Here is an 11,356-nt window from a genome sequence, read left to right as displayed (position 1 = left end):
CACTGCAAGCTCTGCCTCCTGGGTTCAAGAGATTGTCCTGCCTCAGCCTCCCAAGTAGCTGGGACTACAGGTGCATGCCACCATGCCCAGCTAATTTTTTGTATTTTTATTAGAGATGGGGTTTCACTGTGTTGGCCAGGCCGGTCTCAAACTCCTGACCTCATGATCCACCCACCTCAGCCTCCCAAAGTGCTGGGATTATAGGCATGAGCCACCGCGCCCAGCCACAGATGTATTCTTTTACAGTTCTAGAGGGCAGAAGTCTGAAATGAGTCTCACAAAGCTAAAACCAAGGTGTGGGCTGAGCTGCTTCCTTCTGGAGGCTCCAGAGGAGAAGCCATTTCCTTCCCTTTTCAGCTCCTAGAGGCCGCATGCATTCCTTGGCGCATGGCCCCTTGCTTACCTCACTCGGGGCTTGCTTCTGCCATCCCATCTCCTACTGCTCACTTGAGACTTCTGCCTCCCCCGTTTACATTAGGCCCTCTGTGGGATCAGCTGCATCCCAGAGGCAATGAGAACCCCCACCCACATTTCAGAAAGCACTGATTCAGAAGCTGCAGAACCAACAAAAACACAGAAGTATTTTTAAAGTTGATTTGAATTGTTCGAATATCATCTCCATCATAGATATGTATGGATATCCTGGATAATCTAGGATAATCTTTCCCTCTCAGGCTCCCTCACTTAATCACATCTGCAAAGTCCCTGTTGCCATATAAAGTCACATTCACACATTCTGAAGATTAGGACATCTTTGGCATCTGGGGATTAGGACATCTTTGGCATCTGGGGATAGGACATCTTTGGGGGAGCTGTTATTCCCTCTACTGCAGGATGGAAGTAACAGTTTACATGGATTTGCAGGTGGAGATAGAAACATAGTGATTTTTCTAATGTATGCTGCAACCCTCTTTAGTATGTTGGAGGTGTCATGATGGCAATTATTTATAATATAAATGTTTTAAATATAGAAATTAAAATGGCTCAAACACATGTGAGATTCAATTGATGAAGATAAATTTTAATATAATCTCAGCATATCAAAGTTGTAAATAAATGTGAAAACTCAAAGGAAAGAGGTCATACATTGAACTGTCTTGCTAGACAGTGCCTCGCCTCTCAGAGTGGACTGTTCGAACACGCCTGCTGCTCTCCTGTCCAGGAAGTGGGTCCACATCCCCTCTTTTCTGGTGCCGTCTGTTGTGTGTGGCTGGCCAGTGTCTGTTGAATCACAACATTTGACACTGGATAAGAGAAAATTCTAGCCCAAAATGAATAAGGATATGTAATGGACCACTATTCCAGTTAAGCACATACATTCATCCCTTGGTATCCGTGGACAATTGGTTCCAGAAATCCTCCTCCAGCCCCCCGCCAAAAGACGCCAAAATCTGTGGATGCTCAAGTCCCTGATGTAAAATGGGATAGTATGTGTATAACCTACACACATCCTCCTGTGTACTTTAAGTCATCTCTGGATTACTTATAATACCTCATACAATTGAAATGCTCTATAAATAGTTGTGATAGTATATTGATTTTTTATTTGTATTATTATTGTTATTATTATTGAGACAGAGTCTCACTCTGTTGCCCAGGCTGGAATGTAGTGGCGCGATCTCAGCTCACCACAACCTCCACCTCCTGGGTTCAAGCGATTCTCCTGCCTCATCCTCCCAAGTTGCTGGGATTACAGGCGCCTGCCACCACACCTGGCTAATTTTTGTATTTTTAGTAGAGATGGGGTTTTGTCATGTTGACCAGGCTGGTCTCGAACTCCTGACCTCAGGTAATCCATCTGCCTTGCCCTCCCAAAGTGCTGGGATTACAGGCATGAGCCACTGCGCCTGGCCTATTTGTATTATTTTTTGTTTTATACTGTAGCTTTTTTTTCCCCTAAATATTTTCAGTCTGTTGTTGGTTGGATCCACAGATGCAAAAATCCATGAATGTGGAAGGCCAACTGTTTGTCTAAGGCTTCTGAACAATACACATTTCATTCAGAGAAATCAGGGAAGTCATGGTTGGGAACATTGAATCGAGGAATAAAAGAGACATCAACAGCCTGAAAATGGGCAAGCGTCATTCAGAGTCTCGAAAATCAGACGTTGGGAGGATCTGTGGGTGAACACAAATAACTTACAGAGTGATTCTGGAACAGGCTGTTGAAGAGATGGTTTCTGTGCCCTAGGAATAGGAAGCAGTGGTCACCTACAGGCAATACTGGTTGGGAAGGATGTCGTGTTAAAAGACCATCCTTTTCTTTTATAGTTTTCCTGTGATGACGCATTAGGAAACTGTTGTGGGTTTCCCTGAGGCATTTGAAGAAACCCGCATGGTCATATTCTCATAGACAAGATGGAATAACGTAAACTGGGGAATAATAGCTTGGGCAGATTTATTATTTATTTCTCTTATATCTAATTTCACAATGGATGTGAAACTGTGGATGAAAGAACAATTGGGTCAATGACCAAAAGGGTCTACTGGTAGGGCGGGGTTTTATCTGAACTCCATGTAGGAAGTTTCTGCTTCCTTGACCTTTTGCAATACACTGAAAAGTCAGGGGAAGGGTTCTGGGAGCCAGAGGAAGGATTCTGGGGTTGAAACGACTGGAAGCTTGATACAGTGGGAGACATGGAAAACTACATATTTGGGAGACATAGAAAATTGTCAAGAGAAGCCAGTGTCATAACCAGGAAAATGGTGCCAAGAAGGGCGAACAAAACTGGGGAAAAAAATTAACTAGGACAGTATGAGGCATTATACTGGTATGCTGTAAAATAAAATAAAAATGAAAAGAAAGATATTAATAAAATAGACAAGCTTTTTCTGTGCCCTGAGAATAGGAGGAAGTGACCACCTACAGGCAATATTGGTTGGGAAGGGTGTCATACCAAAGACCATTCGTTTCTTTGATAGGTTTCCTATGATGAAGCAGGGAGCTATTGTGGATAGCATCCCTAGGAGGATGGAGCAGAGGGTGGTGGAGGTGAGACGCCTCCCCAGCCTTGCTCACCTCCCGCTGGAATTTCGAGGGCAGTTCTGGATCCCATAGTTTCACGGGGACATTGACAAGCTGGGATGTCTGAAAGCAGCCAGCCCGGAAAGGAGCAGTCTCAGGAATGACACAGTGCTTTCTGCAGATGCCGGAAAGGCTAACACCGAAGAGGAGAATCCTGTTTGTTCTGGGGTTACCCTGGGGAACAGGAGTAAAACTGGCAGTGGAAGCTGCAGGCCTCGCATTTTTCCTCTCCGCTGCCATCCTCTTTCTCTTGCCTTCAGCACTGTGTGGAGGGCGCATTCTACACTCTAGCTTCTCCAGCCAGGTTCTCACCACCCACACTCCAGATTTGCTAGCAAACGCACCACATCCAGAATTTCCATTCCGCGCCTCCTACCCTGCATCTTTCTTGCTTGTGCAACCCCCCTGCAACACGCTTGGACCACATGGAGCTGCCAACCCTTTGTCCCCGTCACGATCTTCCCAACCGTCAGCATGTCCTGGCTCCCCTTTCTCTTTGCCCAGGTTAGACTCCATGGTCTGTCTTTACGATTGCCCTGAGAACACCTACACCTCCTCTGACCCTCTCGCCTCCTGCCTGGCCATACCCAACGCCTTTAAGGCCTGCTTCCACCTCCTCTGTTCCTGCACCCAGGTGGCTCAGGTCTGCCCAAAACCATGTGGCCGAACTGAGACTGCCCCTTTCAATTCATGAACAGAACCCTCGCATGCATTCTCAGCACTCCTAGAAAATCCCATTTCATTTCCCCAGTAAGATCCCTTTTTTAAAGAGCAGACCTAAGCGCTCCCCTTCACTCTCTCTCAGTTACAGATGATGCTCATACTTATTTGACACAGTATGAAATCACACTAGGCAACTCACCCCTCTCCTTCCACTAAGTCGAAAAGTTTACCTGCATTTCCACCAGTGGATCTCAAACAGGGAGCTGAGAGACTCCTCGCGAGGGACATTTGGCAGTGTCTGGAGACCTTTTTGGTTCTTCCAACTTGAGTTCGGGGGGAGGGGTGCTCCTGGCATCTAGAAGGTAGAGCCCAGGGATGCTGCTAAAGACTCTTATTATGCAAAGGACAGCCCCCCACCTCAAAAAGTCATCCAGCCCAAAATGTCAGCCGTGCTAAGGTTGAGAAAGCCTGGTCTACACCTGCCTTCCTTCTGTTACTATCTGGCTGGATACATCAGGGAGAGACAGAGCCTTGCGACGTGTCTCAGTGGGTTCTATTGGCATTTGGGGTAGGACAGTTCCTTGTGTAAGATCGTCCCATACATTGCAGGACATTTAGAATTCCTGACCCCTACCCACCAAGTGCAAGGAGATAGAGCCCCTAACCCGGATTCTGTGAAAACCAAGATGCTCCCCAGATTTCCAGTTGCCTTTTAAGGAGAGGAAACTTCTCCCAGTTGAGAACCATTGTACAATGATGGTGATTTTATCATTTACAGGATTGGGCAGTCCAACCCACTTCCTTTTTTCTTTTGTGTATATGTGTGTGTGTGTGTGTGTGCGTGTGTGTGTTTGAGACAGGGTCTCACTCTGTCGCCCAGGCTGGAGTGCAGTGGCATGATCATAGCTCACTGCAGCCTCAATCTCCTGGGTTCAAGTGATCCTCCTGCCTCAGCCTCCTGAGTAGCTAGGACTACAGCTGTGCACCACCACGCCCCGCCAATTTTCTCTATATTATAAAAAATATTACAAAGGTTAAACAAATATTTTAATGTCATTTGTTCAGTATGTTTATATATATAGGTATAATTTCTGAAATCCTCAAAGAACATAATACATCCTTTCCTCCAACATTTTTCTTTACCACTGAACACAAACACATAAAAACAAAACAGACTTTTAAATATACTATCAAGATATAAAGTGTTTGGGAAGGTTACATGTATTTTTAGAAAAATGCCTCCCTTGTGAAGCCCTTACAAAACTGTAGCCCATAAAAATATGAGTGTAAAAGAAATTGTTGTAGCAAGAGGAGGATTACTTATCTCCAAGAAGGTTAACTATCTGGAAGGCAAGCTTCACGTTTAATTGGAGATCATTTGAGTACAGGATCACTGCTTTATTGTGTCCTTTATGACTCCCTGGGTCACGTAATCCACTCCATTGCATACAAAGTGCTGTGACTGATCATTCTCCCGATTCAGAAGCTTCTGGAACCCCTAATACAATGGCATCCATGCCTTGGGCATGAAACCCCTAAGAACAGATATTTGGTCCCTTGACTCCCTAGATTGAATCTTCACATACCATTTTAGGTTCTGTTATAGGAAGAATAAAAATAGAAAAGGTTAAAAGAAGCTCCTGGCGGGGTATGCAAGCATTTCACCCAGCAGAGGACACCTGTGGAGTGCTGGGTGGGGACCGGGCCAGCCTCGATGAGTGAGCGCAGTCAGGGTCCGGAGGGCGGACATCACAGTCCAGGATGGCTCCTGCCACTCTCCAGCAGGGTCTGCAAGCCGGAAGGACAGCCCTCTGGGCTCCCCAGGTGGCCACTTTGAGAGCATGGATCAGGCTTTTCTGGTCCTATCCTTGAGACCTGAATCCTCTCGGTTTACAAGCTGCCCATCCTCACAGGGCAGGGGTAGCCGACCCTAAAGTCAGGTGAAAAGGGGAGAAATACCCAAAAGAATGTCCACTGGCCTGAAGGAGAGATGCGATCAACACAGCCCATGTCCTTCAGCTCCTAGGGCCACCCACACCAGTGAAACACAAATAAAAACAAGTAAGCTCACTCCAGTTGCAGGAGGTAGCCCAACGGGACACCCCAGGGTGCTGCTTCATCACCTTTATGAAAAATAGCTCATTGATCGCTATTAATACATCTAACATTAGGTGGGCATGTCTCCACCACATCTAAGAACAGAGACAAACAGAGCTTCAGAAACTTGAAGCCCTGTAATTAGTGAGGAACCTTTCAGCTGAAAGAAATAGAAAAGTAAACTCATATGGACCTAAAAAATGGAGAAATTTAACAGTTCACCCGACTGAAAAATTCAGAGGAAGGCTTTTCCTAGGGCCTAAACAATGTCAACCAAATGAGATTTTTTTTCCCTCTCCCTCTTCCCTGTGGCGTCTGTTTCATTTTAAGGGTGGCTCCTTTGTAATCCCGTCTAGCCGCCCCCTCTCCCCAGGTACAGATGCTCCCCTGTTTATGTCCAACAAAAGTGAGCATCTCTCCAGGCAGACTCCAAAGAAGAGTTAGGGGGGTTTCCACTCTGGAAGTCCTCAGCAAGTAGCTCCTTGAGCTTTTGTGACCAAACTTGCTGTTGTGCCAGTCCCTGAATCCATCACTACAGCCAGGGACTGGAATACCCTGGTTGGCTTCGGCAGTCCAGGTGTTCGGGACCTGGGGATGGACTAGGTAGGATTCCTGAAGCTGTGTGTGAGAGGGAAGCGGATGCCTCAACAATAGCTGAGATCTGTCACCCAGAGGAGGGGCAACACCTCCTGCAGCCCCTGTTTACCAAAGTAGCCTCTCACCAATTGACTGCGTGCAGCAGGGTCCCCAGGGTGCTCAGGGCCCTCTCGCCTAGTTGGTGTTGCATTTGCTGGCCATTTCAGGGGCGCAGCTGCCAGTAACCACAGGCGTGTTGCACTCCTGTGACTAAGGCTGGGGCTGCCATCCACATTCCTTTAGATGGTATATTAGTTTCCTATTGCTGATGTGAAAAATTACCACACCTTACTGGCTTAAAATAACCTAGATTTATCGTGTTATTGTTCTGGAGGTCAGAAGTCCAAAAGAGGTCTCACCAGATTAACACCAAGGCATTGGCAGGACTATGTTCCTTTTTGGAAGCTCTGGGGCAGAGTCTGTTTCCTGGCCTTTCTCAGCTTCGAGAGGCTGCCTGCACCCCAGGGCTTGTGCCCCTCCCGTATTCGAAGCCAGCCATGGCCAGGCGGGTCTTTCTCAGTCAAATCACTTCAACGCTTTCCACTCAGTGATCCTTGTGATTGCCTTGGGCCCAGCCAAACCGTCCAGGATGATCTTCCCATCCAAAATCAGCTGATTAGCAACCGACTTCCTCTTTGCCATGTAAGGGAACATATTCACATGTTCCAGAGATTAGAATGTGGACCTCTTTGGGGGGCCATTAGCCTGCCTACCACATGTAGAAGGAAGTGATACCAAGTTTAGCTGGGTTTTCCATTGTGTAAATGCAAAGTTTTCTATTTGCCTTTTAAAATATATAATCTCCTTTCTAGTTCTATGTAATTACCCACAGTAGAGAAGCAAAAATGCTCCCTATGTAAATGTACTGTGTTCTTATTCTATAATGACTTACATCTGAAGGGTAATCTCATTGCTTTCATCACAGAACAATTTTATGATGAAATTAGCTTTAATAGTGAACAAATAAATTGGGTGCAACTAATGACAGTATCATTCAGACACAAATTCTAAATATTTTTCATATATGTGAATTCAGTTTCTTCTTACAATTTTTACTTCTTTTCTCCTATGCATCTCAGTTATTTTTACGAAGATATAGATTTAGCTTTTGTTATGTAGATTACATTCCATCATTCTTTCATCTTAACTCACAAGTTTACAACTTAACCACATTTTTGCAGTATCTATCACAGATTATAATTTTCTTTTTTTTTTTTTTCTCTGAGACTGAATCTTGCTCTGTCGCCCAGGCTGGAGCACAGTGGTGCAATCTCGGCTCGTTACAACTTCCGTCTCCCAGGTTCAAGCTATTCTCATGTCTCAGCCTCCTGAGCAGCTGGAATTACAGCTGCCCACCACCATGCCCGGCTAATTTTTGTATTTTTAGTAGAGATAGAGTTTCACCCATGTTGGCCAGGCTGGTCTTGAGCTCCTGACCTCAGGTGATCTGTCCGCCTTGGGCTCCCAAAATGCTAGCATAGCAGGACAAGCTGCAGACAAAACCCCTCAGACACCGAGTTAAAGAAGGAAGGGCTTTATTCTTCCGGGAGCTTCGGCAAGACTCACGTCTCCAACAACCAAGCTCCCCCAGTGAGCAATTCCTGTCCCTTTTAAGGGCTCACAACTCTAAGCAGGTCAGCGTGAGAGGGTCATGATCGATTGAGCAAACAGGCGGTACGTGACTGGGGGCCGATGCTCTGGTAATTAGAATGGAACAGAACGGGACAGGGATTTTCACAGTGCTTTTCTATACAATGTCTGTAATCTATAGATAACAGAACCGATTAGGTCAGGGGTCGATCTTTAACTACCAGGCCCAGGGTGCGGCGTCGGGCTGTCTGCCTGTGGATTTCATTTCTGCCTTTTAGTTTTTACTTCTTCATTCTTTGGAGGCAGAAATTGGGCATAAGACAATATGAGGGGTGGTCTCCTCCCCTACTAGGATTACAGGTGTGAGCCACCCCACCAAGCCCTTTCTTTCTTCTTTTAATGGAGCCGCACAGCACATATTTTTCCTGATAACCAAAATGAGTCACTGAAGCAAGTGTCTCAGTCAGTTTAGATTTATTAAGCCAACCTCAGGGCATGTCCAGGAACATGCAAGCCACAGACCTATCTGTGGCTGTTTTCCTGAAGAGGTTTTCAGGAGGTTTAGTATTTGTACATTTTCTTAAAGGGGAGAAAGGCATGTAGGAAGAGAGGCAGGTAGGTGGTAAGGCAATGGTTATATCTTTGTGAGACTTTAGTTAGTGCCTGGTAAATCAACATTTTACATAAGACAAGGTGAATGTTTGAAAGAAAAAAAGGGAGTAAAGGAAGAATATATTATGCCAGTGTCTCTGGGTAAGCAGAGGAATGATTGATCTAGTCTTGTCTTTGTTCTGCACCTGGGAAGATCAGCTTGCAATTGAATGTCAATTCCATTATCAGCATGGAATCAAACAGACTTTAGTTTCAGGAGCTAGACTTAGATTGCACACCTAAAGTTACGGTTGGCATGTCCTTGTTTAGGGGAGGCCAGCAAAAAATTTACTTATGAATGGTCTGTGGGGGCAGTCATCTGGAGACCCCTGAGGCCTTTTACCTTTTCCCTGGGAGTCTGGCCAATGCATAATGCTGGTAACAGCGATTTATTTGGAAGAGGGAGTTGCATAACTCAACCTCTAGGCTTAACCTTCTCTTTGGCCTAAGGAGTTTGAGGATCCAGAGATTTTTAAAATTTCTTCTATTGTTTTTGTTACTGTAAGTAGCTAGTTAGACACGAGCAGGCCAGGAGAGGGCCCACTCCTACCCCGACCAGGAATGTCAGGTGACTATCAGGTGGTGGTCAGGTGGTTGTTAACTGTCTCTCTAAAGTAATAATTGGTCACACCCAGTGCCAGGGAAAGGCAGTCTCCCAATAGATAGAAAAAACCTGAAGTTGGTGATCAGCGACTTCCCACTAATACCTCAGGAGTTGGGTGAGTGGGCTCACACGTGTGCACTAAGAGGCAAAATGGTGGCGTTTAACTGGTATGTGACATTATAGGAAGACTTGACTGGTAAGGGAAGAACGTCTCAAGTGAGCGTGTGTACAAGTCCATAAACGCACTGCGCATGCTCCCCTCCAAGAGCTGGCAGGCCACTGCACATGCAGACAGCCCACCCCAAGGGAAGGATCAGAGAGAAGGGATGCAAGGCCCCAGAAGTGTGCCAATGTATAAAACCCTAGGTCAAAGGTCAAAGCACATACTTGATCTCTCAAGTGGCCAGCTTGGCCCTCTTCCAAGTGAACTTTACTTCCTTTCATTCCTGCCCTAAAACTTTTTAACACACTCTCACTCCTGCCCTAAAACTTTCCTCAGTTCTCACTCTGCCTTATGCCCCCCTCAGTTGAATTCTTTCTTCCGAGGAGGCAAGAATTGAGGTTGCTGCAGACCCATATGGATTCACTACCTGTAACATTTTTACTTATATCTTTGTCATGGACACCTATAGTTCTGTCTCATCTGTTTTTAAAGGCTGTATGTTATAGTATTGATAAAACTTAATTTATTTGTATTTCCCCACTGCTAAGCTTTTTGGTTACTTCCAATTTTTGCCATCATAAACAATTCTATGCAACAGGCTCTTTTTTTTTTCTCATGTGGTAGTATTTTTTTTTTCTTTACCTCCACGGCAAGCTTTTGAGAAAATGTCCTAGCATGATATTTAAAAGTTTATAATCAGATATTGGGATAAAGAATCTATAAACCTTGGGGACCGATTGGATCTGGGAGATAGAGGAGGGGTCAAGTCTGGGATATACCCAGATATAAGGGACCAGATGGGGCCAGATGCGGTGGCTCACGCCTGTAATCCCAGCACTTAGGGAGGCCGAGGCAGGTGGATCACTTGAAGTCAGGAGTTTGAGACCAGCCTGGCCAACATGGTGAAACCGCACCTCCATTAAAAATACAAAACTTAGCCGGGCATGGTGGTGTGCACCTGTAATCCCAGCTATTTGGGAAACTGAGGCAGGAGAATCACTTGAACCTGGGAGGCAGAGGTTGCAGTGAGCTGAGATCGCGCCACTGCATGCCAGCCTGGGAGACAGAGTGAGACTCTGACCAGATGACAGGTAGCCTAGCTTTTTTGTTTTTTGTTTTTTGTTTTTTTTTGAGACGGAGTCTCGCTCAGTCAGGCTGGAGTGCAGTGGCGCAATCTCGGCTCACTGCAAGCTCCGCCTCCCGGGTTCATGCCACTCTCCCGCCTCAGCCTCCCAAATAGCTGGGAGGTAGCCTAGCTTTCTACTTGAGACCAGAGGACCTAAGGTAGGGTCCTACAGGCCTGGCTGCACCCCTGTGAGCTCCATGGCCCTGGACAACTTAACTCCTCTGAGTCTCACTTTTCTTACATCTAAACAGGGGTTAATAATAAAACCTCCTAGGGTTGTCATGAAGCTCAAACAAAATGAGGTGATGTACAAATGTCCTTGGTATAAAAATTGACAAATCTTACTATAGCAGCAGATGATGGAATACACAAGCCTTTTAGAAATACCAAAAACGCTGTGTGAATGTAAGTGACTGATATTATCATTGTGCTGACTTATCCTTGAACCATCTTCCCAAACACTTATGGACACAGCTTGCAACAGCATAAGGCACAAGCTGTGGCCAAGCAGAGCTTTCTCTTGTGGATGTACATGAAGCCACTATCTGAACGACATTTGGAGAATCAGATTCTCTTATTTATGCTTCTTCCAGAAATAGGCACCCTGACATGATTAGAGGTAGGTGAGCACTCTAAGTTCCCTTCCCCACAGGCCAGGCCCGGTGGCTCACGCCTGTCATCCCAGCACTTTGGGAAGCTGAGGCGGGTGGATTACCTGAGGTCAGGAGTTCAAGACCAGCCTGACCAACATGGCGAAACCCCATCTCTATTAAAAATACAAAAATTGGGCCGAGCACAGTG

At 45.8% G+C, this 11,356-nt stretch overlaps 1 protein-coding gene and 1 pseudogene across 1 annotated transcript in view; one reads left to right on the top strand and one right to left on the bottom strand.

The window, feature by feature from the left end:
- LOC105522200 overlaps nt 1–6,572 on the bottom strand; it is a 17,997-nt pseudogene extending 11,425 nt beyond the window's left edge.
- Nucleotides 1–11,356, top strand: part of CREG2 (cellular repressor of E1A-stimulated genes 2) — a 43,412-nt gene that overhangs the window by 23,688 nt on the left and 8,368 nt on the right. The window lies entirely within an intron of this gene.

This window comes from Colobus angolensis, unplaced genomic scaffold (assembly GCF_000951035.1).
Source record: "Colobus angolensis palliatus isolate OR3802 unplaced genomic scaffold, Cang.pa_1.0 Scaffold42, whole genome shotgun sequence".
Lineage (NCBI taxonomy): Eukaryota > Metazoa > Chordata > Mammalia > Primates > Cercopithecidae > Colobus > Colobus angolensis.
This window is presented reverse-complemented; position numbering and strand designations above follow the sequence as displayed.